Genomic DNA, 25,357 nt, shown 5'->3' with positions numbered 1-25,357 from the left:
CTAATTAGTACCACCTGGATCTAGAAATCCCATATCAGTGTCTGGTGTCACAACAGAGAGCTTTTAAAGCTTCTGCACCTTAGGGTGCCACTACCGAGTGCCCTGGAGGATCAGAAGCTCTGGAAGCTTCCCTGTCCCTTACTGCAGAGCCTCCTTGTCTTCTGCAGCCGCTGGAGGTTGTGGGCTGCAGGAAGGGAGCTCACAGGCTGAAGGCACAGGCTCAAGGGTTTAGCATCCTTGGGGACCCCACCTTTCCTTACCGTAGGTGAATTGCACCATGACCCTGTCCTTAGTTTTCCGAAGAGGGTCTAAAATATTCCAGAATCCCAGGGTTTGAACCTGTGTCATCCAAGGAGCTCAAGCACTCTCATATGGTGAGTCCAGCTCTCTTGTCTACCCACGACTGGGTGGAGAAGGATTGAGGGAAGCATCTGCCCTGACTGTGAATGGTATAGGGTTTCTTTTTGGGGTAATGGTAATGTTCTGGAATTAGATTGTGGTGATGGTTGCACAACATAGCAAGAATACTAAAACCCACCAAATTATATGCTTTAAAATGGTGCATTTTATGTTCTGGGAATTACATCTCAATAAAAAGAAAATAGGTAGAAAGACAGCAAACATCTGCTCAGGTTAAGAGCAACAGGTTCTGAGAATAAAATGTCCCTTCCATCTGTGTTCACAGCAAAAGGGCTCAGGAGACCAGCATACTCACAATTCTTCACTTAGATCTCTTTTGCCCAAACCTTACACTGCAGGTCACAGCTAACATTATGGACCCTTTGGGAAACTAGCATGTTCACTGAATGACACGGGGTCACTTTTGCATCCTGATGTACTTCAGGGTCTCAGACCTGGATCCTGATTTCATACATGATGTGGCAGATATTGGTGGCTGCCTACTCAATCCCCATTCCCCTGTTCTTCCTTACTAAACGGTACCCTTGATTTTAATCTAGGCATCAATGCCCTGAGCTAAAAGACTACATTTCCCATTGGTCAAGGGTTGCCAATGAGCATTAAGCTGCAGGTCCGTGGGTGGGGCTTCCAGGAAAGCTCTTTTAAAGGGGGTCAACTCGCTAAAGGCCTCTCTCTCTTCTTTGCCCTCCCTCCATCCTGCCTGGGACACAAATGTGATGGCTGGAGCTCTAGCAGCTATCTTGGATTACGAGATGAGACAACTTTGAGGATGGAAGCAATGAGTAAATATGATGGAACATAAAGATGGAAGGATTTTGGGTCCCTCATGACTAATGGAGTGGCCATATCAATGTTGGACTTCCAAACTTTAACCTTTTTTTTAAAAGAAAACCCAAACCTTTATTTCAAATGTCAGTCAGGATTCAGTTACCTGTTGCTGCATAACAAGCCACATCAAGGCCAGAGGCTTAAAACAACAGACCACATATTTGACTCATGATTCTACAGATTGGGAATTCTGGCTAGGCTCAGCAGGGCAGTTCTTCTGGTCTCAGCCTGACTCTCTTCTGCACCTGCAGTTGGACTCAGAAGGTTGGCTGGGTGTCAGCTAGGGACCTTGGTTCTCTTGCACGTGTCTTATCCTTCATGGGTCTCTCACATCCCTTCAGCATATTAGCCTGGCATGGCCTCATGGCAAACCTGAGGTGAAAGCACAAGCAAATACAATCAAGCAAGGGAACAATCACAAGCACATGGAACCTCTGGAGACCTAAGCATGGAGTTGGCAGTCCATTGCTTTTGCTACATTTATTGGCTAAGGCCAGTTGCAAGGCTGTCCAGAGCCAGGCTGGGTGGAGACTATGAAGTCCCAGGATAATAGAGGGTGGCTATGCAGAAGCCATTCATTGGAGGCATTGGAAACGTTAACTTCCTAAGATTTAAGCCATTTAGTTGGGTTTTCTATTACATCCAGTGGAAAATTACCTTAAACAACACACCTGCCTTTGAGCACCTTGTCATTCCCAGGATGTTCAGGCAGCTAAATGCTTTTCTTCCCTTGCAGTTGAGGAAGAGAAAGAGCAAGAGTGAAAAGTCACTTAGCTTCTCTGGACTTTTCTTTCCTCATTTACCAGATAGAAGAGTTGAACCCAATGACCTGGATATTCTTGGTGGATTGAATGAAGCTGCATGTGGTGGCAGGCTGTCTCCTGTGATCGATGGAGAAGGGCAGGATGAACCCAGGAGGGAGTTTAAAACCAGTGTTGGGTGGGGGAGTAGAAGAACCTTGCCCCTCAGAAAAGCACAAGTAGACTAGAAAGGGTTCAGACTGTGTGGCATTTGTGATGGCTTCAGGGCCTCCCCCTTGCCACTGAGACATGGCACCTTGAGAGCCATGGGCTTCTCCAGCTGCCCCCTGCTTTTCTGATTGGCAGGATACATTTATTAAAATAGTTGGAAAGGAAAGGTCACATGTTCTTATTTCTACTGCTTTGTGTGTATGTGTGTGTGTGTGTGTGCGTGCAAGAACTTGGAATTAATAAAATTCTTGGCTGGGCATGGTGGTTCATGCCTGTAATCCCAGCACTTTAGGAGGGCAAGGTGGGAGAATGGAGTTCAAGACCAGTCTGGGTAACACAGCAAGACCCTGTCTCTATAAAATATGAAAAACTAGCCAGGTGTGGTGGTAAGCACCTGTAGTTTCAGCTACTTGGGAGGCTGAGAAGGGAGGATCACTTGAGCCTGGGAAGTTGAGGCTGCAGTGAGGCATGATTGAGCCACTGCACTCCAGCCTGGGTAACAGAGTAAGACCCTGTCTCATTAAAATAAAATAAAATAAAATTCTTATTTCTTCTGCTTATGAGGTGGTGGAAGTTCACTCCTGCCCACACCAGCTTGGCATCTTTGCAATAGAGGCCCAACCAGGGAGGCTACAAATATTAGAATCCACTCTGTACTGACAGGTAAGTTTTGAGGTAGATTGAGAAAACCTTTTTTTTTTTTTTTTTTTTGAGACGGAGTCTCACTCGGGCTGGAGTGCAGTAGCCGAATTTCAGCTCACTGCAAGCTCCGCCTCCCGGGTTTACGCCATTCTCCTGCCTCAGCCTCCCGAGTAGCTGGGACTACAGGCACCCGCCACCTCACCCGGCTAGTTTTTTTTTTGTTTTTTTTTTTGTATTTTTTAGTAGAGACGGGGTTTCACCGTGTTAGCCAGGATGGTCTCGATCTCCTGACCTCGTGATCTGCCCGTCTCGGCCTCCCGAGAAAACTCTTAAAATTGTCATCAGAATATCTCAGTAGAGGAAGTACAGGGGAAGGAGGCAGCCGCAGCTGGGCCCAATGTTGAGCTCAACACACCTCCACCCACCTGCCAATTTTCCCCTCTCAGAGTAAAGAGCCTTTCCCGGCCAGGTATTTGACTGCTTGGAATTTACTGATTAATTATGGCGCCTACCTCCAATTGGTCTCCTTAGTAACCACGTTAGCAGGGTCCCACTGGAAAAGCTGCTTCTTACTCAGTGAGGGCAAACTCTCTTCACATTTTAAAACACTTTTAAGTCAGAACACAATGAATGTTAAAAATAGAGGGACACACACATTTCTTCACAACTTTGCATCAAAATACGGATGGACTTTTGAACTACTGAGGGCAAGTTGCATTTTAGTAATCAGTAAGAGCTAGGTTTAAAGGAAGAGTTGGGTGAATACAGTTTCAATGCAAATAGCCAATGTGAGAACGAAAGATATCTTCACCCTCAAGAAGCCGGCCCAGGGGACAAGTTAGATCGATGAATGGTGACCAGCACAACAGCATTTGCTATAGTGACTCAGACTATTCAAGAATTAGGGGGTACATGATAAGGTGCTAATTGTGGATCAGACTGGAAGTGAAAGAGAAGTTCAAGAGAGGAGAGTGATGTTCAAGTGATGTTTATCTTATTTTTTGAATGATGTGTTAAGATACTGAGGACAAATTGCACGTTCTGTGTGGGCAGGGAAGTGGCCACTGGGCTTTAGTACAGGCAAGTAGAAGGATTAGCGGGTGTATTAGTCTGCTTGGGCTGTCATAACCCAGTGCCACAGATTGGGGGGCTTCAACAACAGAAGGGAATTTCCTCACATTTCTGGAGGCTGGGAATCTGAAATCAAGGTGTCAGCAAGGTTAATTTCTTCTGCGGCCTCGCTTCTTGGCTTGGAGATGGACGTCTTCTCCCTGTGTCCTCACGTGGCCGCCCCTCTGTGTGTATCTGTGTCTTCATCTCCTCTTCTTTTAGGAACACCAGGCCTATTGGATTAGGGCCCACCCTAATGGCTTCCTTTACCCTAAATCACCTCTTTAAAGGCCCTACCTCCAAATGCAGTCACCCTCTGAGGGGCTGGGATTAAGACTTCAGCATAGGAATCTGGGGGAGGGGTGTACAGTTCAGCCCATAACAGGGGGATAATGAAACTCTGCTCATCACATAATGGAGATACAATCCCAGAAAGGGAACTAAAGGTCACCGCAGGACATGAGTGAATAATGTGCACAGGGCATCCTTTCCACCCTCAGCCCTGAACCCAGGAGCTGGAATCCCTGGACACTAAGCTGACAATGTGCCCATCATTGCCATGTCACAGTGTCCTGGGAACATCCCATGCAGGTCCCATGGCTACATCTTCAGAGCCCCATCAATATGGCTAGAAGCTCTGTCCTGAAACTTGAATGTTAAGATCATAGAAACCTAAAAAATGCCATGCTCAGAATAAGAAGGCATCCAGGCGTCCAGGTGTCCAGGTGTCCCGGCATCCAGGCACTTCAGAAGCCTGATCACAGTCCCCGAAAAGCTTTGTAGGATAGTGCAGTTGATTTGAGTGCTGTGGAGGGGGTCTGATACTCTTTTGTTTAATAATTTTTCAGAAATAGGTGTATGTTCCATGTTGGAGAGCCAACCCCCTCTTCAGCTTGTCACCTGTTAAATTAGTCACAGGTTTCGTAGGTTAGCTCATTTGCTCTCACAACTCCACTCTTTGTGGGAGCCTCTTGGGGCTCCCTCCAGCCCAGCTCTCCCCTTAGATTTGGGTACCATAATTCCAGCACCTTTGAGATGTTCTCACTCAGATGTCACCTTGATGCTCACAAGGATGTTGTGATATCCTTGCTAGCTAAAACCCCCATCCACATTTTCAGTGTCAGTGATGACAGTCCCCCAGCCACTCTGTTTTATAACCTCAGCCATCTTTCTTCTCACTCCTTCCCTCATCTTTGTATTCAGGTGTTACCAAATGTAATCAATTCATCTCTATCGCCGTTTGTCAGAGTTCCTAGGGTGCACATTCTCTCTCCCCACTCTCTTTCTTCAATCTATCCTATACACAGCAGCCTGCTTAATATTTTTAAAATGGTATTTTCATTTTGTTTCAATACCTTGTTCCAGAATTCTGATTTAAAGGCAAAGAATGATAGTAGTAAAAGGTAGTGAACCTGAACTCCAAATGCCAGTGGTTGAGTCCTGGCTTAGCCCCCACATTGCTGTATGACTTGAGCCAAACCACTCCTGCTACCAGGGCCTTTTTGTAGAGATGGGGGTCTCACTATGTTGACGAGGCTGGTCTCAGACTCCTGGCCTCAGCAATCCTCCTGCCTAGGCCTCCCAAAATGTTGAGATTACAGGCATGAGCCACAGCACAACCACAGCCTTGAATTCTTATTCTTTAAAATGGGCATAGGTACCAGGTGCAGTGGCTCACGCCTGTAATCCCAGCAGTTTGGGAGGCCAAAGTGGGAGGATCGCTTGAGGCCAGGAGTTTGGAACCAGCCTGGGCAATATAGTGAGACCCTAGCTCTATGAAAACAGAAAAATAATAGGCATAATAATACCTAACAATGGTGGTGTGATAATTTATTCAGTTATGTAAATGAAGGAGCTTTGAAAACTATAAAATAGCAGACAAATACAAAATATAATGATTATTGCTCAAGGCCATCTCAAGTACAACCAACTCTTATGCCTAATTAAATGGTGGCCTTTTCCTTTTATAAGCTTACATAATTTTTCTGGATGATATGTCTGGACAATTGTTATTTCCAGATTTGCAGTTTGCATTGCAGAATGCACCTCGTACTGTTCTCTGCTGGTACTATATTTTGCTTCTCTTGAAAAACTGGAAACTGCTGGAGGGAAGCAACTTACATTCTTTCTTATTTCTATGCAACTGAGCACAGTGCCAGGCACATTGAAGTCAATCAATTTCAAATGCATGCATTGGGCACCCAATGCTTGTTGATATGCAGAAGGCATGTATTAATGGGCAGGGGATTCAATACCATATAATAAAAATTTCTGCACTCAAAGAGCTCACAGTCTGGCTTGGAGGGTGAGCTGCAAGAACTAAAAAAGGTACAGATGGCATTTCTAGTGTTAGCAAAAGACACCTGGCTACTTAAGGGAAATGCATCTCCTCCAGCTGGGATGGTGGAAAAGGTTTGGCCAACAGGGGAGATTTGAGCAGGGTCTTGAAGGACGGGCGAGATTGGACAGGCAGAGATGGGGAAAGGGTGAGAGCCATCAGGCCAGGTGAGCTGGCCTAGAGGAGGCTTTGTAGAAGGGAGCAGCAGCAGACGCTGGAAATGCATGTAGGGTGAGACTGTAAAAGGCCTTGAAAAGTGGCCTCAATAGCTTACACTTTACCCAGTGGGGATTAGTAGGGCACTGGGAAGACATTGAATGTTTCTGTGTATGGGGAGTGATGTTATGGCAGTATTTTAGGAGTGGTCATCAAGGGCCGACACTAAATACTTATTGATTGGGAGAGTGGGAGGGCCTCTGTAGGCATTCATCTGTCTTTATGTGGCTGGTTCTGTATGGATGACTGCAGCCTCAAAAGCCAGCTAGAAATAGACATACAAATGGTCCAACAACTACACTGAAAGCTTTTTATTTTTTCAGCAAATAGTGTCACATGAAAATCTCCTAATCCCTAGATGTTTCCTGTTTCTAGAAAAGGAAATCTCAAATCTCAAATCTTTCCTTCACTACCACCATCAGAGGCGTGACAGCCTGCCATGGTCCGAACCCGTGCTTAAATGGAAGAGAGTCCCTTCTTTCTGCTTCTCCCCTGCTCCTCATCAAAGAGTGTTGGTGTAAAACTGGTGAAATGCCATTTCACAAAATTGTGTTTTTGTTCACGCAAGATGACTATCTTCCCAAAGCTATTTCGTGGTTCTGGAAAAGGAAGATACGAGATAGATTTTTTTTTTTTTTTTTTTTGAGAAAGAAAATAGTTTTAGTCCTTTGCAAAATAGAATAATAGGTCTCTAAGATTTCTAAGTTTAGGTTTTCGATATTAATTAAAAGACATTGCCAGAACACCTTGTTGTAACCTTCTCCCTCCACCATGGCTTTCCCCACCCTGCCTAGGCTTCTGCTGGCTACATGAAGACACAGAAACACACACACCCACACGTGCACACACGTACACACAGCTGGTAGTTCCAGCTCTGTCTGCCATCATTACAATCAAAGAGCGTTTACCAAACATCCACGTGAGCTGGCGCTGTTAGAATTATTTGCCAAATGTATCTCGCTGAAACACATGAACACAGCGCCTAAAAAAACGTGAAGCCACATGGTCAGTTAAGATAATATAATTGTTTCACCGAGGATAAGGTATGTGATTAACCTCTGGTGTCGTGTGTAACAAACTGAGTGCTGCAAATCCCCAGGAGAGGAACTTTTTCAGAGTGACTGACGGGCACCTGCTGAAACTTTGCTGCGCCTTTCCCTGTGGCTTGTGCCCCAGTGTTGAGGAGGTACCCAGGCCTGGCTCCAGGAGTCCAGGCTCCTATCCTCCTGACAGATAAGGCTAAATGAGCATGGGGCGCCCTCCTGGGAAAACACATCTGTATTCCATGCTGCTGCAGGCTTTCCCTGGGGCCACATCCAGGACCTGAATGTTTTATTGAACCATTAATAGTGAATTTTCTGCTTGAATTCCCTGCTGCTTGGAGACAAAAGGCACCAGAGGGCCCTGAGTCAGGGCTCAGGGTTTGGGTGGAAATGTTCTTATTTGCATTCTATAGCTCTGTGCATGTGCATACTCTAAACAAGACCAAGCCACCCCTCCCCCTAAGCTAACTGTACATATTGGTGTTCATTCATTTGACACACATGCATGGAGGGCCTGTTAGTGCCAGGCACCACGCTAGGGGCTGGGCACAAACAAGAATGAGACCGAATCCCAGCTGAAACGCACCGGAGCCCTCGAAGCTTAAAAACTGCATTTGGTACCTACACAAAGCAGTACATGTCCCAAATGTGAATAGGTTCTGGAAGGTGTTAATGAACAACAGACTCAGAAGAGGGTAGTAAAAGGAAGGTCAGATGATCGTGCTGCGTAAAATAAATACAGACGTGGATTGGTGGGAGACAAGAAAGCAAGCGTTGATGTAGTGATTTTTCCTCCTTTTCATCCCTCCCTCCCTCCTTTCCTCCCTTCCTCCCTTCTTTCCTTCCTCCCTTCCTCCCTCCCTCCCTGCCTCCCTCCCTTCCTTCCTTCTTTCGTCTTTCTCTCTTTCTTTCTTCTCAGAGTTTCACTCTTGTTGCCCAGGCTGGAGTACAATGGCACAATCTTAGCTCACTGCAACCTCCACCTCCTGGGTTCAAGTGATTCTCCTGCCTCAGCCTCCCAAGTAGCTGGGATTACAGGCATGCTCCACTATGCCTGGCTACTTTTTTTTTTTTTTTGAGATGGAGTGTCGCTCTGTCACACAGGCTGGAGTGCAGTGGCGCTATCTCGGCTCACTGCAAGCTCCACCTCCCGGGTTCACGCCATTCTCCTGCCTCAGCCTCCCAAGTAGCTGGGACTACAGGTGCCCGCCGCCACGCCCGGCTAATTTTTTACATTTTTAGTAGAGACAGGGTTTCACCGTGTTAGCCAGGATGGTCTCGATCTCCTGACCTCGTTAGCCACCTGCCTCAGCCTCCCAAAGTGCTGGGATTACAGGCGTGAGCCACCGCGCCCGACCTCCTGGCTACTTTTTTGTATTTAGTAGAGATGGGATTTCACTATGTTGGTCAGGCTGGTCTCAAACTCCTGACACAGGTGATCCACCTGCCTTGGCCTCCCAAAGTGCTGGGATTACAGGTGTGAGCCACTGTGCCTGGTCAAGATTTTATTTTATGTTCTTATATATACGGTAAAGTAGGGAGAAAAATTTTAAGGTTAGATGAGAGGACCTTACATATCTAGAGTCTTTGCAAGCAATACAATATTTTATACTGAACTATTTGCTGAATGAATAAACATTCTACCACAAAACAATTGTCCCAATAATTTCCCGAGCTGGAAAGTTTACTTGCGGAATAGGAAATGGTATTTTCCCCACAAAAGAGAGTTTTAATTTTTATTTTTCTGATTATACGAGCAATACATGCTCAGTGTAAAAATTTCAGACTATACAAAAAACTATAAAAATGAAAACAATCTCAGTTCACTGCAACCTCCACCTCCTGGGTTCAAGCGATTCTGTAGTCCCAGCTACTAGGGAGGCTGAGGCTGAGGCAGGAGAATGGCTTGAACCCAGAAGGCGGAGGTTGCAGTGAGCTGAGATTGCGCCACTGCATTCCAGCCTGGATGACGGAGTGAGACTCTGACTCAAGAAAGAAATTAAAAAAAAAAAAAAAAAAAAGGAAAAGAATCCAGTTAAGCTTATATATTACATTTTTTGGTCTTTTTATTTTTTTTAATTTAGAGGCAGAGTCTCGCTTGCTGTGGTGCCCAGGCTGGAGCGCAGTAGCACTTCTTCTGTTTCTTGACATTGATTTTTTGGAGTGTTCTGGCCAGTTGTCTTTTGGAATGTCCCCATTCTGGATTTGTCTGGTGTTTCTTCATGATTAGATTCATTAGGAGGAAACTAAATTTGATTAATTAGTCGATATAGTAACTGAACAGTCTTCCATTGTAATGATAATTTTGCCTTTCTAGTCAACAAGGAATCTGTGAGGTGATAACCTTGAGACTGGGTGATTATTCTGTTTCTCTATAACTCTTTATCCAATATATTTTTTGATGATTCTTGCTGGAATCAGTGATTATGTTGGGGATTGCACAATGATAATTTTCTATGGCTCCGTCCTCATTTATTCATGGTTTTCTTATAAAGAAGAGCTTTTCCCCATTTTGCTTCTCTCATTCTTTCTCTTTAGGAGCACTGTGGATGTATAGATCTTAAAAAAAATAATCAAGGTACCACAAACACTTACTGTGATTCTTTTCTGATGTTCAAATTGCCCCAAATTTGGCCCATGGCTTCTGTGCTCCGGCCTGACCCCATTAGTTTTTGAACACTGTTTGCTGGCACAGTGTTTTCTGGAATTACCTTGCACTTTCTTTGCCCCAAATCTCCAATCAACCCAAAAGAGAGAATCTGAATGGCCAGAGGAGAATCTCTTACCCCTCACCCTTTATCCCACTGGCGAAAGAGGAGGGTGGGGTAAGGAAAGGGCCCCACAAAACAGATATTCCTGCCGATGTTTGTGTGTGTGGTGGGGGGAGTGGGGGCAGAGGGCAGGTGGAAGGGGAGTCCCTTGGGTGGTGGAAAAATCTGGAAGGCTGAACACCCCAGGACTTCAAGATTGGGACCAGCGTGCTTATTCTAATCCTTTCCTATGTTGTCTTCCTGGGACATATCCGTTGCATGTTTCCATGTCACACTTATCTCTGTGTTCATTTGAACCCAGTTTTACCTGTATGAAAATGCTGGTGGGGGCATGACAGTGTTATTTACCTCCCTAGAGATGCACAGTCAGATAAACCCTGATAAACTCAGCTAATATGTACTGATCTCCTACTATGTGCCAGGAGAGATGATTTCACAGACATTATCTCACTTAGGCTTCAAAGCAACTGTGCAGAAGAGGTGCTATTATTCTCATCTGACAAATGAGGAAATGGGTTTTAGATGAAGTAACATCTCAAGCTCACGTGCTGCGAAGGAGCAGAATCTACACTTGAATTCAGTTCTTCAGACCTCAGATGTGGTACTTTCTCTCCTATTCCTTACAGCCTGTGTGTAAAAACAACCCAGTTCCCTGATAGAGTCAATCACCGAATGTGCCCTGATTACTTACTACATGCTCACCACTGTACTAGGCATGTCCAAGGATACATCATTTATTAAGCACTGACTGTGTAATTTATAAATTACCCACTGATCAATTTATAACGGAAAGAGGTTTAATGAACTCACAGTTCCACATGGCCAGGGAGGCCTCACAACCACGGCTGAAGGTGAATGAGGAGCAAAGTCTCGTCTTACATGGCGCAGGTAAGAGAGTGTGTGCAGGGGAACTCCCCTTTATAAAACCCTCAGACTTACTCATTATCATGAGAACAACATGAGAAAGACCCGCCCTTATGATTCAATTACCTCCCACTGGTTCTCTCCCACAACACGTGGGAATTATGGGAGCTACAATTCAAGATGAGATTTGGGTGGGGACACAGCCAAACCATATCAACTTGTTTAAAGAGTTCTGCCAAAAGGATATTGACTTGGGTGTCAAGATACCTTAACTGACAATTAGATAACTTTTATATTGCGCATCTGAGGAATACCAGATATATACATAAGGCATATGCTCTGGCAGGATGCTGTGGCTCATGCCTATAATCCCAGCACTTTGGGAAGTTGAGGTGGGAGAATCACTTGAGGCCAGGAGTTTGAAACCAGCCTGGGCAACAAAGTGAGACCCCTGTCTCTACAAAAAATGAGAAAAGTAGTCAAGTGTGGTGATGTGTGCCTGTAGTCTCTAAGCTACTTGGGAGGCTGAGGTGGGAGGATTGCTTGAGCCCAGGAGGTTGAGGCTGCAGTGAGATATGATTGCACTATTGCACTCCAGTCCAGGCAACAGAGTGAGACTGTCTCTTAAAAAAACAACAACAACAACAACAAAGTATATGTTTTAATCTTGATAACACTCTGTTATGGACTGAATTGTGTCTACCTTAAATTCACATGTTGAAGCCCTAACCCCTAGTGTGACTGTGTTTGGAGTTAGGGCCTTTGAAGAGGCAATTAAGGTAAAAAAAAAACCAAACAGTCATGTAGGTGCACCCTAGTCCATGATGACTGGTGGCATAAAACATGAAGAGAAAGAGACACACACACAGAGGGCAGGCCATGAGGACACAGCAAGAAGGTGGTTGTCTGCAAGTCCAAGAGAGAGACCGTAGGAACAACCAAACCTGGTGCCACCTTGATGTTGGACCTCCTGCCTCCTGAATGGTGAGAAAATAAATATCAGTTGTTTAAGCCACCCAGTCTGTAGCATTCTGCTACGGCAATCCTAGCAAATTAATACTCATCTTTTCAAGAAAGGAAATAGGATCTTGACTTCTCAGATAAAAGAGAACATAGTTCAGAGAGGTGAAGACGTTTTCCCAAGGTCCCCCAGATGGGAAGTGGTGATGGCGGAATTCAAACCCAGGTCTGTCTACACTAAAGCTCTGAGCCTTTCCACTGCACTCTCCTTTGATCTAGTTCTGGCACTGGCACAGCCGAGGTCCTGGGTAAATGCCATGAGGGCAGGGATGAGGTCTAATTTGCCTACTATTGTGTTCCCATGGCCAGCCACAGTCCCCGTCAGCACTTGAATGTTTGTTGGATGAATGTCTTTGCCTCAAAGAGCTTTATGATTCGGGTTAGGTAAGAAACCAAGCAAGTACTAACCTCCATTAACATCCAAACTGTTTTGGTGGAAGTTCTTGGAATAATAATTCAGGGAAGAGAATGTTCTGGGTGGACTGGCACAGCAAGAGAAAGTTTTAGAAGGTAGACAGGACCCTGCCTGGACCTCAGTTCTCAGGACGCCAGGACAAATGGTCATCATGATTTACCATCCACGTCCAATGGATTATTAATTTACTTTCATATCGTAAGTCATCCTGTGAATACTTTACAGAAGTGAGAATAAATGTACAGTAAAAAACAACTTTACTAAAAATTTTAATGAGAATGCAAACATAGCAGACCTCTTTGCATCAAATAAATTTTGAGCCACAAACAATTAAAAATGAAACACTGCAGTAACGTGTCCTTTGTTTTTTGAGACGGAGTTTCGCTCTTGTTGCCCAGGCTGGAGTGCAATGGTGCAATCTCAGCTCACTGCAACCTCTGCCTCCTGGGTTCAAGTGATTCTCCTGCCTCAGCCTCCCAGGTAGCTGGGATTACAGATGTGTGCCACAATGTCCAGCTAATTTTTTTTTTTTTTTTAATTTTTAGTAGAGATAGTTTCACCATGTTGGTCAGGCTGGTCTTGAACTCCTGCCATCAGGTGATCCACCCGCTTTGGCCTCTCAAAGTGCTGGGATAATAGGCGTGAGCCACTGCGCCCGGGCCACATGTCCTTTTAACAAAAGGAGATGTTCCAGGTTCTTGTCACAAATTATTGCATGATGAAGTCCTTTCTGTTGATTAGCAGGGCAAAAATGTTACATTTCCTTTTTGTGGTTCACGCATTGATTCTTAAGACGTGGTTCACGCATTGATTCTTACGTTTGAGGACACTCACTTAGGATGGTGTCATCTGAGGCCTGAGAGCCTGAGATTTCACTTTAAGGATATATTTTACCATCATTATTCATGTCGACAGTGCCACTCTCTGTCTCTTTTCGCTTCATTTTCTGGTTCATCTAATAATATGGAATGCCTTTTTCTGTCCATCTTATTTTCTTTACCTTTATGGGTGGAAAATGAAAAATTCTGATTTGTCAAGTGTGTTCAATGAAGGCAAAAAGCAGCCTACAAAGATGGTGTCTCCTGTCTTCCTTTGTACCTTCCTGAGAGACGGTGTGTCATTCTTTGGGTAATAAGAAAATGAAAGGAACAGTTGGGAGATTCCTCAAAAAAACTAAAAATTGAGTTACCAGATGATCCAGCAATCCCACTGCTGGGTATAAACCCAAAATACAGGAACTCAGTATATCAAAGACGTGTCCTCACTCCATGTCTGTTGCAGTACCATTTAAGATAGCTAAGATTTGGAAGCAACCTGTGTCCATCGACTGATGAATGCATAAAGAAAATGTGATATGCGTGCACAATGGAGTACTATTCAGCCACCAAAAGCATGAGAGCCAGTCATTTGCAACAACATGGATGGAACTGGAGATCATTATGTTAAGTGAAATAAGCCAGGCACAGAAAGACATCGAATGTTCTTACTTCTCTCTAGGACCTAAAAATCAAATCAATTGAACTCATGGACATAGAGAGCAGAAAGATGTTTACCAGAGGCTGGGAAGGGTAATTGGGAGGGAGGTGGGGATGGTTCATCGGCACAAAAAAGTTAGAAAGAATGAATAAGGCCTATTATTTGATAGCATAGTAGGGTGACTATAGTCAATAATAATTTCATTGTATATTTTAAAATAAAGAATGTCATTGGATTATTTGTAACTCAAAGGATAAATGCTTGAGTGGATGGATGCCCCGTTCTTCATGACGTGCTTATTTTGCATTGCATGCTTGTATCAAAACATCTCATGTGCCGCCTAAATATATACACTTAGTAGATACTCACAAAAAGTTTAAAAAACAATTTAATTTTTTTTTAAAAAAAGGAAGGATGATGATTTGCTTCAGTATTACACCATCCTTCTAGGCAATTCCATCATTCTTCCATTTAAAAATTTTTTTCAGGCCGAGCGTGGTGGCTCACGCCTGTAATCCCAGCACTTTGGGAGGCCAAGGTGGGTGGATCACGAGGTCGGGAGATCGAGACCATCTTGGCTGATATGGTGAAACCCCTTCTCTAGTAAAAAAAAAAAAAAAAAAAAATACAGAAAATACAAAAAATTAGAAGGGCATGGTGGCACATGCCTGTAGTCCCAGCTACCTGGGAGACTCAGGCAGGAAAAATTCCTTGAACCCGGGAGGCGGAGGTTGCAGTGAGCCGAAATCATGCCGATGCACTCCAGCCTGGATAACAGAGCAAGACTCCGTCTCAAAAAAAAAAAAAAAAAAAAAGAAAAATTATTTTCATCATTTTTGGCATGGTTGGGAGCAAGTGTTACTTAACAGTTGGGTTACTTATCAGTTGTTCCCAACGATGACAAAAATGGTGAAAATAATTTTTAGATGGAAGAATGATGGAATTGTCAGGATAATAATAATTGAATAACAATAATTCCCAGGATAATAAAATAGTAAAGTATCTCAAGATATAAGAAAAATAAGGTCACCTAGATCCTGTAATGTCTCTTATACACATTGCCATTAGATAAAAAGGATCCCAGTGGACCCATATGGTAATCGCAAAATAAAATACGTTTTATTTAATTAAAAATATGTAAATTCCCTCTTCATTCTTTGCAAGACCTCTAAGAAGAAAAGGCATAAAGCAATCTTTATAAAGCGTTAGAGCTTAAAAAAAGAAACACAACGGGGAATTGGGAACGTTGGGTGAAGATAGATAGGCACTCCCGCTACAGGAGGAAGGATTGGCAGACAAGCACAACAGAGGGAGGCAATACAGGTGTGGGAGTCAGTGAGTAAATCAGATCCACCATTGCTGATGCTTTGCTGGGGAGAGAGGCATCAGGTTGGAGGACCAATGATGGCTGCTCATCAATTTGAGCCGCGTGGATGCTATTCTGCGGCAAGAAGCAGTGAGTCTGGAGGGTTTTGAGCAGGGTGGCATGAGGCATGCAAACATTTTCTTGGCTTTTTTTTTTTTTTTTTAACTAGGATTGTGGAGCTTTATTCCCAAGGAAAAATTATAGCTTTTAACATGTAATAAAAACCATACATAAGAATCTTTTTTAGTTGCTGTCCGTAAGTTTATTGTCTTTATCTGAAAAATCCTCATAGAAAATTGTTTGGTTTAGCTCTCAGCAGCCTGCTCCTAAGCTCTGAGGAAGCTTACCTTCTTTTGAGCTACCTGATCTTTCTTCTGAGCAAGGGACATTTTGGGACGGTTCCACCTCTTCTTTTTAACTTCTTTCTTGGACTTCTTTTCATAGACTGGATTCTCTCGTATAGCAGTGTGAGCTTTCTTATACATCTCTTCCATCATGTCTGGAGTTACACTGTTCTTTATGTATTGAGAGAACTGTTTCTTGTAAGCATCTTCATCTTGTTCCATTAAGTAGCACATGTAATCTGCAACATTTTGGCCCAGGATGTGCTTCCGGTGTTTAAATTCCTTGCTTTCAGAATCATAACCAGGGAATCGTTTGGTACAGTGAGAGATAGACAAGCTTCCATCCACAGCTCCCTTCAGGGTGCCAAAAACTTTATTGCCAGTAATAGTTCTGGCAAGGCCTGCCTCCAAATAGCAGGTAAAGGCACTTGGCTGACCATCAATGCTTTCCACATTGTATTTATCACCAGTCACCTCCACTTGGCCTTCATAGATCTTGTCCATGCCAAACCTATTGAGAAGCCTGCGGGCCAGCAGCAGGCCAGTACAATACACTGCAGCGTAATTTGTTAGGCCAGCCTTCACATCATATTTGGCAGCTCGTGTGCGTATGCCACACAGACTATCATATCCCCCTCTATACGGGCATAAGCAATCTGATAAATGATATCTCTGTTTGTTACATGAACGATCATTCTGTATTTGGGTGTGTTATATTTATTTTTATCCTGTATCACCAAACATTTCTGAGCATAGTAATCAGTTTTACCCTCTCGGCATCTTCTAAATTTCACTTGCTACCTCTTGAAGTAGGCCTTATTCTTAATAACTTTAACAAACCCTATCCTGCGGAACAGAGACCCACATCCGTGACTCAACAGAGACCTGCAGGCCCAGCAGCGCTAGGGGGCAGAAAGGGCAAGAATCTTAACATTGAATTCAGATCATTGTGCATTTATTTTCAAGTACTTCAGTAGGGACTGCATTCATTAACACAAATTGAAACCCACATGCTGTTTTCAAAGCCTATTAAAACTATACACCTGTTAACAAATAAGCTATTTAGTTCAACTCTGTTTCATTGGAAGTTGACACTGACTCCCCAGGTCTTGAATGTTTTAGGTGCCACACTGGCTTGCCATTAGGGGTTGTGACGAAAACACCAGACGACTCATTCTGGGAAGGGGAAGATGAAGACTGAACGTGATCATAATCTCTAAAATGGTAAGAGCAGTGGATAAAGTGCACATGTATTTATTTTTCAAATGCTGGAGGAGTTTCATAGGGAAGAAGCTTATGGAACCATTATCCCAAGAGGTGGTAGTGCCTGCAAAAGTAATTTCAAAGATTAAGATACTTGCGGAGATGAGAGTTATAATTGGCTATTAGAGAAAATGGAGTGCTTTGGGTGGCGCACCCCAGAGGCTGCTGTCAGGGCTGTACATTTCCAGCTGCAGAGGCAGGGAGTCATACCTAGCGTGGCCCTTCTTGTATCCTTGGGAGGCAGTTTGCTCCAAGAGATGCATCTTGCTTTCAGAACACATTCCCATTGACTTTTTTTTTTTTTTTTAAACACAAAACAATCGTTTATTGTTGACTGGGCTCAGGAGGTGGTTCTCACTGGGGATCTCTTGTGAGGTTGCAATAAGACATTGATGGGAGCTGCAGTCATCGCAAAGGCTGTCTGTTGATGCTGTCTGTTTGCTAGGACCTCCACTGGGACTGAGGACTAGAACGCATATGCTCAGCCTCTCCACTGTTGCCTGGGTTTCTTCACAACATGCAGCAAGGATTGAAGAGCAAGTGTCCCAAGAGAGAGCCAGGCTAAAGTAGCTTTCATAGTCTAGCCTTGGAACACACACAGTGTCACTTGTGCTGTTTTCTGTTGTCTTCTGTAGAAATGTGTCCCTAAGTCCAGCCTATATTCAAGACTAGAGGAATAGACTTCACCTCTTGAGGGGTGACCCATCAACTTGAAAAAAAAAAACCTGGTTGTCATTTTATCATTGTCACACATTGATAATAATTATACCTAACATTCCCCCCATTCCACCCATTCAATGAGTCAATCATTCAATCATTTAGCAAATACTTTTTGTTAGGCATTTCGTCCAGACTTACATCTGAATAGGGCTTCAGAATTTCCAGAGAAACTTCATATCCGGTATTGGACTCGGTGTTCTCAACAACCATGCATGAAAGGCTAGGTGTGTTTAATTACTTCCACTTTTCAGATGAGGCAGTAAGAGGCTGGGAAACTCATCCAAAGTCTCTGAGCCGGTGTCTGGTCCAGAGGTCATTCAAACCCAAGTCTGTCCTGGAAGGGCATTCTTTCCACTCACCACCCAGAACACCGTCTTCCTCTCTCTCTCAAAATATCCAAGACTGGAGAGGAGGATACACAGCCAGAGAGACTTGCTCTGAGGTACTATGGCTTTTGCACTGGGTGACCACATGTGAGGTATTCGAGGCATTTGAGGGTGAAAGGCAGTGCTATTAATAATGACCCTGGGGTGACAGGCACAAACCAGGCATACTGGACACAGGGTCACTTCACCCACAAATGCTCAAATAACTACAACCCAAGTGTCTTGTGCTTTTCTGCCAAATCATGCCTTATTTTTTTTTTTTAAACTTCCTACCTCTTTAAGCAAAACCAACAAATTCTATCAATGCCACAAGGATATGAGTGACCCATAGCTCCCTAGGAGAAGGCATGAGGGCATCTATGTGTTCACATGCAATTGCTTGGCCGGGTCCTGGAACCTGCTCCATTCCATGTGAACTAAAAGGTTTGGGGTTGCTGGGCAGAGGCCTGCAAGGAGATGGTCCAGCCACCCCAGGCAACTCATTTCCCTCTCCTGCTGCATCACTGGTTGGGGAGGCAGTAAGACCACATTCTGGAGAGAGTGGCATTGGGGAGCCATGGAGTGAATACTGGGCATCGGTGTAGACCTTGCTGAGCAGAAATGGCTGGGCCTTTGTACCCCACCCACCTCAGTCACTGGGTGCTTGGTGTCACAGGAAGGATGCAGCCTCCAGTGGCACAGACCTCTCTAGTCGAGGCAGATCCCGAAGGAGCTGAGAGCTGGCGGCTTTGTGCTGATCATGCTTCCCACAGTCAGGCCCTAAGGCTTTCCTTCAAGGCGGACCTGGGTGGAGCATCTCATGCCCCATCAGGTTGTAGAAAAAACCACAAAATAGAAAATGAATGTCTATTTAAAATTAGATATGGTCTCAGAATTTAAGGGACCCAGATCTGGTGTAGATTCTACCACTTGTTAGTTCGTGTGACCCTGGATGTGTCCTTTACCCTTCCTGGAACTCACTGTCCTCATCTATAAAAGTGAGAGAGCTGAATTAGCGTTGGAGCTGGCCCGGCTCCACCCTGCTGTTTTGTAGCCATGAAATCATTTAATACCTGGGCTGGGCAGACTTCTCTCTCTGTTAGAGCGGGTTGGAGCAAGGCTTTCTGCTCTTGATTGGGAATATTTGTTACAGGCTATTCAAAGTAAACTAGAATACTCCCCAGAGAATAACGTTTTAAAGGGAACTGCAGAAAAATTTCTTGTGACTGGTAAGTGGCTAAAGAACAGAAAATCCCTAGGGAGTGATCACATGCCACTTGTCACACTCGGAAAAGATTTAACCTATCCATTAATGGGAAAGAGTGTGTAGAGTTGTGGCTAATAACTGCATTGTGCCGCACTTAGCATTTATGAGGAACGAATTGTGTTTTTCCTGTTCTTTGGATTTTACTTCCTTCCTGAGAACCCTTCACCAGCCTCTTCGGTGTCTTGTAAGCATCAACTTCAAATGGCACATTGGATGTGAAAGGTTTTTAGAAACTAATGAATTATCTGTAGCTTTCCATTACTCTTATCTCCTGTTCCAAGGTAATTAAAAGATGCCTGTGCCATTGAGTAATTTCAAGCGTTTTGTCCAGTTATCTAATCTGCAGTGTTTATCTTCTCTGCATTGCTGAATACCTTCTTCTCTCCTGGTCGAATACATCTCGGAGGTTTCACTTCTTTGGTAGATTGCTGACACCAGGATGGCAGGTCATCCTGGCCCCCTGAGGCCGCTGGGCAGTCAGGTGTCAGCAGGGTGGAGTGGGAGCTTCAGTGATAGGTTGGCATCTTAGAACATTCCACCCCCTGACTCCTTGCGGAATGGGTGGGATGTAGAGTGAAAGCCAGGGACTTGGGGAGGCAGGAGTCTCTCGATGCAGAGTTCTGTCTTCTTGTCATCTGCTGGAGAGAGATTCAGGGAGCCATCATTTCTGCCAGGTGGGGGAGCCCAGATGCAGCCCCTTTGGGCAACGGGGCCAACTCTGTGCTGCTAGTCTTCAGTGGTGAGGAGGGGACAGGGAGCCAAAGTAGGGGGGCTTGTCCAGTTGGCAATGGTCATTTCTGGGCTACAGTTGAGGCAGCCCCTGAAGGGGCAGAGTTTTCTAGAGGTGACTTCCAAGGTGGGTTTTGAGGAAAGCAAGGGATCTTGAGGAATGGAGGGGAGTAGGGCACCATAACAGCGCAGGACTCACATATGCTGGGAGATAGAGCTTGGCTGCCACCAGGGCCCGAATGGGGTTGGAAGGCAGATGCAGCAGAATGACTGTTAGTGATCAGAAGTGCTTCCTTTCTGTTTTCTGCCAGGAATCCTATGAGTTGGACTGGAATCACTACATGTTCTTGAGCTAGTGGGGAAATGCATTTGGAGCATTTGGAAGCTTTGGAGAATGGATCAGAGTGGGGAAGAGACTGCATGGTAGGGGAGCAGCCCCCTTAAGGAGACCATGGTAGCCCAGGTATGAGGAAAGGGAGGGGAAGCTGTTGTGGAAACGCCAAAGCGCTGTACATTTCTTGCTTAATGTCATCAATCCCTTCCAGGAACCTGGACCTCTGACCCCGGTAATATCCCAAACAGCTCCACAATGCATCATTTCCAATGTCACTGCCCTGCCCCTAGTTGAGCCCCTAACGTTGTAAACTTGGACTGTTATAAAGAGCTTACCAAGACTTCTTGGCTCAATCTCCTCTTCTGATTACAGCACCTTCACTGCTTCCAGAGTCATCTTATCAAAACATGGCTAGGAGCCTCTGCTCCTGCTCACACACCCTGTGAGTCACCCCGTTGCCTCCAGGTGAGGCTGAGACTCCTCAGCAAGCGCCTCAGCTTGCTTTCCTTTTCTCATCTCCAGGATCCCCCCTCCCTTCAATCTAATAGAAAGTCGCAGTTTTAATTTCACCACTGTTTTCGTCTTTATCACTAGTCCTCTGGATTTGAATCTCCTTTTTTCTTCCTTCCCCTGTGACCTCATCTATAGAACTCTACCATCTCTAAGGCCTAGTCCAAATGTAGCTGGGTTCATAAAGTTTCCCAAGATTTCTCTGAGCGGAATCTGTCTTTTCCTCTTCTCTGCTGCCATAGCACTGTGACTACATGTAACTCAGTTTGTTTTGATCATTGTTTTTTCCTATCCTCCCCATGATCTGCTGGTAATTGAAGGGCAGAGAAGGTGTCTGATTGCTCTGTACCTTGGCATTCAGAGACAAGTTGTTCTACCCCTTGTCTTACTACTCTGTCTCCTGAAACTCGGACATCATTTATTTTTCTCTTCCTACATGCTACTCCTCTTGGTGATCTTGGACCAAAAGTCCTGATTTTGATTTTCTGGAGAGCCAATGCTATTCTGCTTCCAAATCTTCCTCTGAAAGATAGTAATAACAAGTAATCTCACCAACCTTTTTCCTGCAGCAGAAGCTGTGATCACACAAGTTCCATTTTTCTCTGTCCTAAAACTCAGTGTGGAACTCATTAAGGTGAGGAGGGCTGAATCCTGGGAAAAGTCCCATAGCCCCATTTTGCAGATGTGAGAAATGGAGGTCAATGACTACTTCTCAGGGGATGTTAAAGATAAAAAAAATCAGCTGGGCCTGGTGGCTCACACCTGTAATCCCAGCACTTTGGGAGGCCGAGGCAGGTGGATCACGAGGTCAGGAGTTTGAGACCAGCCTGACCAACATGGTGAAACCCCATCTCTCTAAAAATACAAAAATTAGCTGAGCATGGTGGTACATGCTTATAATCCCAGCTACCCAGGAGGCTGAGGCAGAAGAACTGCTTGAACCCAGGAGGCAGAGGTTGCAGTGAGCCAAGATCACGCCACTGCACTCCAGCCTGTTGACAGAGCAAGACTCCGTCTAAAAAAAAAAAAAAAGATAAAAAAATCAAACTGCTGGTGAATGAGTGTGGGTAATGACTATCTGGGACTGGTATCGTGCAGGTGGTAAACAACTGTAGGTAAAGAAAGGCAGATTTATTAAAGAAAGTAAGAAAATTTGTTGCAAGAAAGCAATGGGCAAGTCAGCAAGAGAGGAGCTGACTGCAAGGGGGTTTTATAGGATGGTGCTTGTGTTGGAGAAAGCTACAAGGGGGTTTTATAGGATGGTGCTTGTGTTGGAGAAAGTTACGTGCAGTACTAATAATGCCAAGGTTGCAGTGAGCTAACTTGCAGTTTTCTCTCAGCCGAAGGTCTGATGATAACTGGGCACAGAATGATTGTGAGTTATTTGTGCAGGAGGGCTATGTGTCCTGGACCATGAAGAAAGGCAGACTTGTAGCTTATCTGCCTTCTCTTTTTGCTGTCCTCTGCTCCCACCAGCCTTACTCTTTTTCCATTATTAGGGCTCTACAATGAAGACTTTTGTTGAAAGCTTGAGATGTAACATTTAGATGATCCTTGACTTGTTATATGATTGTTAGATGCTTTAAAAAGTGTCACTTTACCTCTACTTATAATCTATAATATTAGTTCTAAGGGTTCTCAGAAATACTTATCTAACTCCCTGGAGAGTGTGAGGAATAGACAGAAGGTAAGTGATTGGCCCAAGGCCACATAGCTAGTGGGTGCCACATTGTGTATATGATACAGCATTAACCCAACTATAGACAGAAGAGGAACTTCTGCTTGAAGCTAGGGATACTGAGGGCATGTAGATTTCCTTCCAAAACAGATAGACTTGGCCTCTTCTCAACATATTATTGAGTTGGTTGCCACAGTCACAATGATTGACTAAATTGGTCACCTAACTTAGTCACCCATAACCTTTTCCCAAAACAATATATGTAACTGTCTCAGACTCTGCCTTTGGGACATCACGCCAGAGTCAGCTTGCAAGCACTGCCACTATAGACAAAGGCAGTGTGAAAAGACCTGGCCAGTGGGGCAGAAATGCTCCTTCTAGGCCAACTTGAAGAGTTGTTCAGAGGATTAAAAGACAGTGGCTGCAGAGGGGCACCCTATAGCTCCTGACTAAACATTTAATGATGAGCACCCATATGAACTACTCTTTTTTTTTTTTTTTTTTTAAGAAACGAAGTCTTGCTTTGTTGCCCAAGCTGGAGTGCAGTGGCATGATTATAGGTCACTGTGGCCTTGAATTCCTGGGCTCAAGGGATCCTCCCACCTCAGCCTCCCAAGTAGCTGGGACTATAGGCATGTGCCACCATGCCCAGCTAATTTAAACAAAAAATTATTTAGAGACAGGGTCTTTCTGTGTTGCCCAGGCTGATCTAAACTACTTTTATATAATCTTGGAACTTGCATCTGGAAGAAGCTGTAGAGATCTTCTAGTTTAACCTCCTCAATGAGGGATGCCTGATGGATGGTCTAGAGTAGAGGCTTGCTACTCAAGGCGTGGGCTGCAGGCCAGCTGCATCAGTGTAATGTGCATACCTGGGATGCTGTTAAAACGATCTAAATGCTGCTCAGGTTTCTCTATGGAAAGGGGTTCTAACCACTCCCTCATTGGAAAGCTTTGTTAGTTACTCCATGTGCTGAGTTGAGGTCTTCCTCTCATGATATACATCCCTTGGTTGGGATTCGGCCTTTTGGTGCAACACAGAGCCAGTCTTTCCTGCTTTCTCAAGGGCAATTGCTCAGTCATTTGAAGATAACCATCATTTGTCTCCTGAGTCATCTCTCTGCCTAAGAAACCCGATTCCTTCAGTTGTACATCGTGACCCGTGATTTCCTAAACCTTCCCAATCTTGCTCCCCTGCCTTTGGACAGTTTTCAGGTTTATAATGAATGCAGAGCCTCCTTCTTGAAAAGATTACAGTTGGTTTATGACGACAAGAGCAAAAATGCAGCAAGGTTTATTGCTGCATTTATCTTTATTCCTGATAGAAAAGGGAAATTAGGATCAGGAAAAATGAGGAAGCAAATATGATAACCGTAAGGATTAATAAAATTGATATAATCCGCGTAGAGTTTGGCTCTGAGCATCTAAACAGCAAAAGTGAAAATAAATGAACAATAGTTATGGGTATTTGTGGTTAAAAAGAAGAATGTGTACGAGACTCTCTTGGGAGATGTGTTTTTTCTTGACTCTAAGCTTCTCTTGCAAGTCATTTATTTATTTATTTATTTTAAAATTTATTTATTTTGAGACAGAGTCTCTCTCGGTCACCCAGGCTGGAGTGCAGTGGCATGATCTTGGCTCACTGCAACCTCTGCCTCCTAGGTTCAAGCAATTCTAGTGCCTCAGCCTCCCAAGTAGCCGGGACTACAGGTGCATACCACCATGCCCAGCGAATTTTTGTATTTTTATTAGGGACGGGGTTTGGCTGTGTTGGTCAGGCTGGTCTCAAACTCCTGGCCTCAAGTGATCCAACTGCCTCAGCCTCCCAAAGTGCTGGGATTACAGGCATGAGCTACTGCACCCGGCCCTGCAAGTCTTTTTAAAAAATAAACTTTTAATCTTGGAATAATTTTAGATGTACTGAAAAGTTGCAAAGATAATATCAAATTCCTGTATACTCCTCATCCAATTCCTCCTAATGTCAACATCTTCTAGAACCATGATACATTTGCCAAAACTAAGGAACTGATACTGGTACATAACTGTTAGGTAAACACCAGACTTTATTTCGATTTCAGCAGTTTCCCCACTAATTTCCTTTTTCTGTTCCAAGATTGAATCCAGGATATCATGTTAACTTTAGTCATCTGGTCTGCCTGTTCTCCTCTGATTTGCGAGTTTTTCAGGTTTTTCTGCGCACAGGGTTTTTATTGCTGTCCTTCTTGTTCTTGCTGGGAATGTTGAGTAATCTCTTTAATGGCAAGATTTATAACAAAAGAAGAGTCACATTTTGTGCTCCATCTCTTGTGATATTCAGTGAAAGTTGATATTAAACATTCCAGGCCATTTCAGTGAAAGATGATTTTGTAGACGGGACCATTGGGGGCTTTTTGGTGATTTAACTTCAACAGTAGATAGGATTGAAGTCAGAAGTGGATGACTCTAGGCCTTCCTTCTTAAGCATCATTTCTCTTAGCAAGGCTTTCTAAAAGAGGTGGGAGTAGGTAGTTCAGGGTTACATTCTCTGACAATGGCCTGAAGGGATGGTATCTGTATTGCTGATTAAGAACAAATCCTCACCTTATAGGAAAATGGGTGATGTATGGTGGTTCTTCATCACGCTCATATAAAATCTATCTTCTTTGTTAGCTTAGAAATGTACTCTAT

The 25,357-nt window shown here is 44.2% G+C and overlaps 1 long non-coding RNA gene and 1 pseudogene across 1 annotated transcript in view; one reads left to right on the top strand and one right to left on the bottom strand.

Annotated features, from left to right (window-relative positions):
* Positions 1-25,357, top strand: part of LOC135964703 (uncharacterized) — a 49,583-nt gene that overhangs the window by 10,103 nt on the left and 14,123 nt on the right. The gene's annotated exons all lie outside the window — the stretch shown is intronic.
* Positions 15,771-16,534, bottom strand: LOC102144107 (large ribosomal subunit protein uL18 pseudogene; annotated as a pseudogene).

This window comes from Macaca fascicularis, chromosome 8, assembly GCF_037993035.2.
Source record: "Macaca fascicularis isolate 582-1 chromosome 8, T2T-MFA8v1.1".
Classification (NCBI taxonomy): Eukaryota; Metazoa; Chordata; class Mammalia; order Primates; family Cercopithecidae; genus Macaca; species Macaca fascicularis.
Note: the sequence above shows the minus strand (reverse complement) of the source record. Positions and strands in the feature narration are given on the sequence as shown.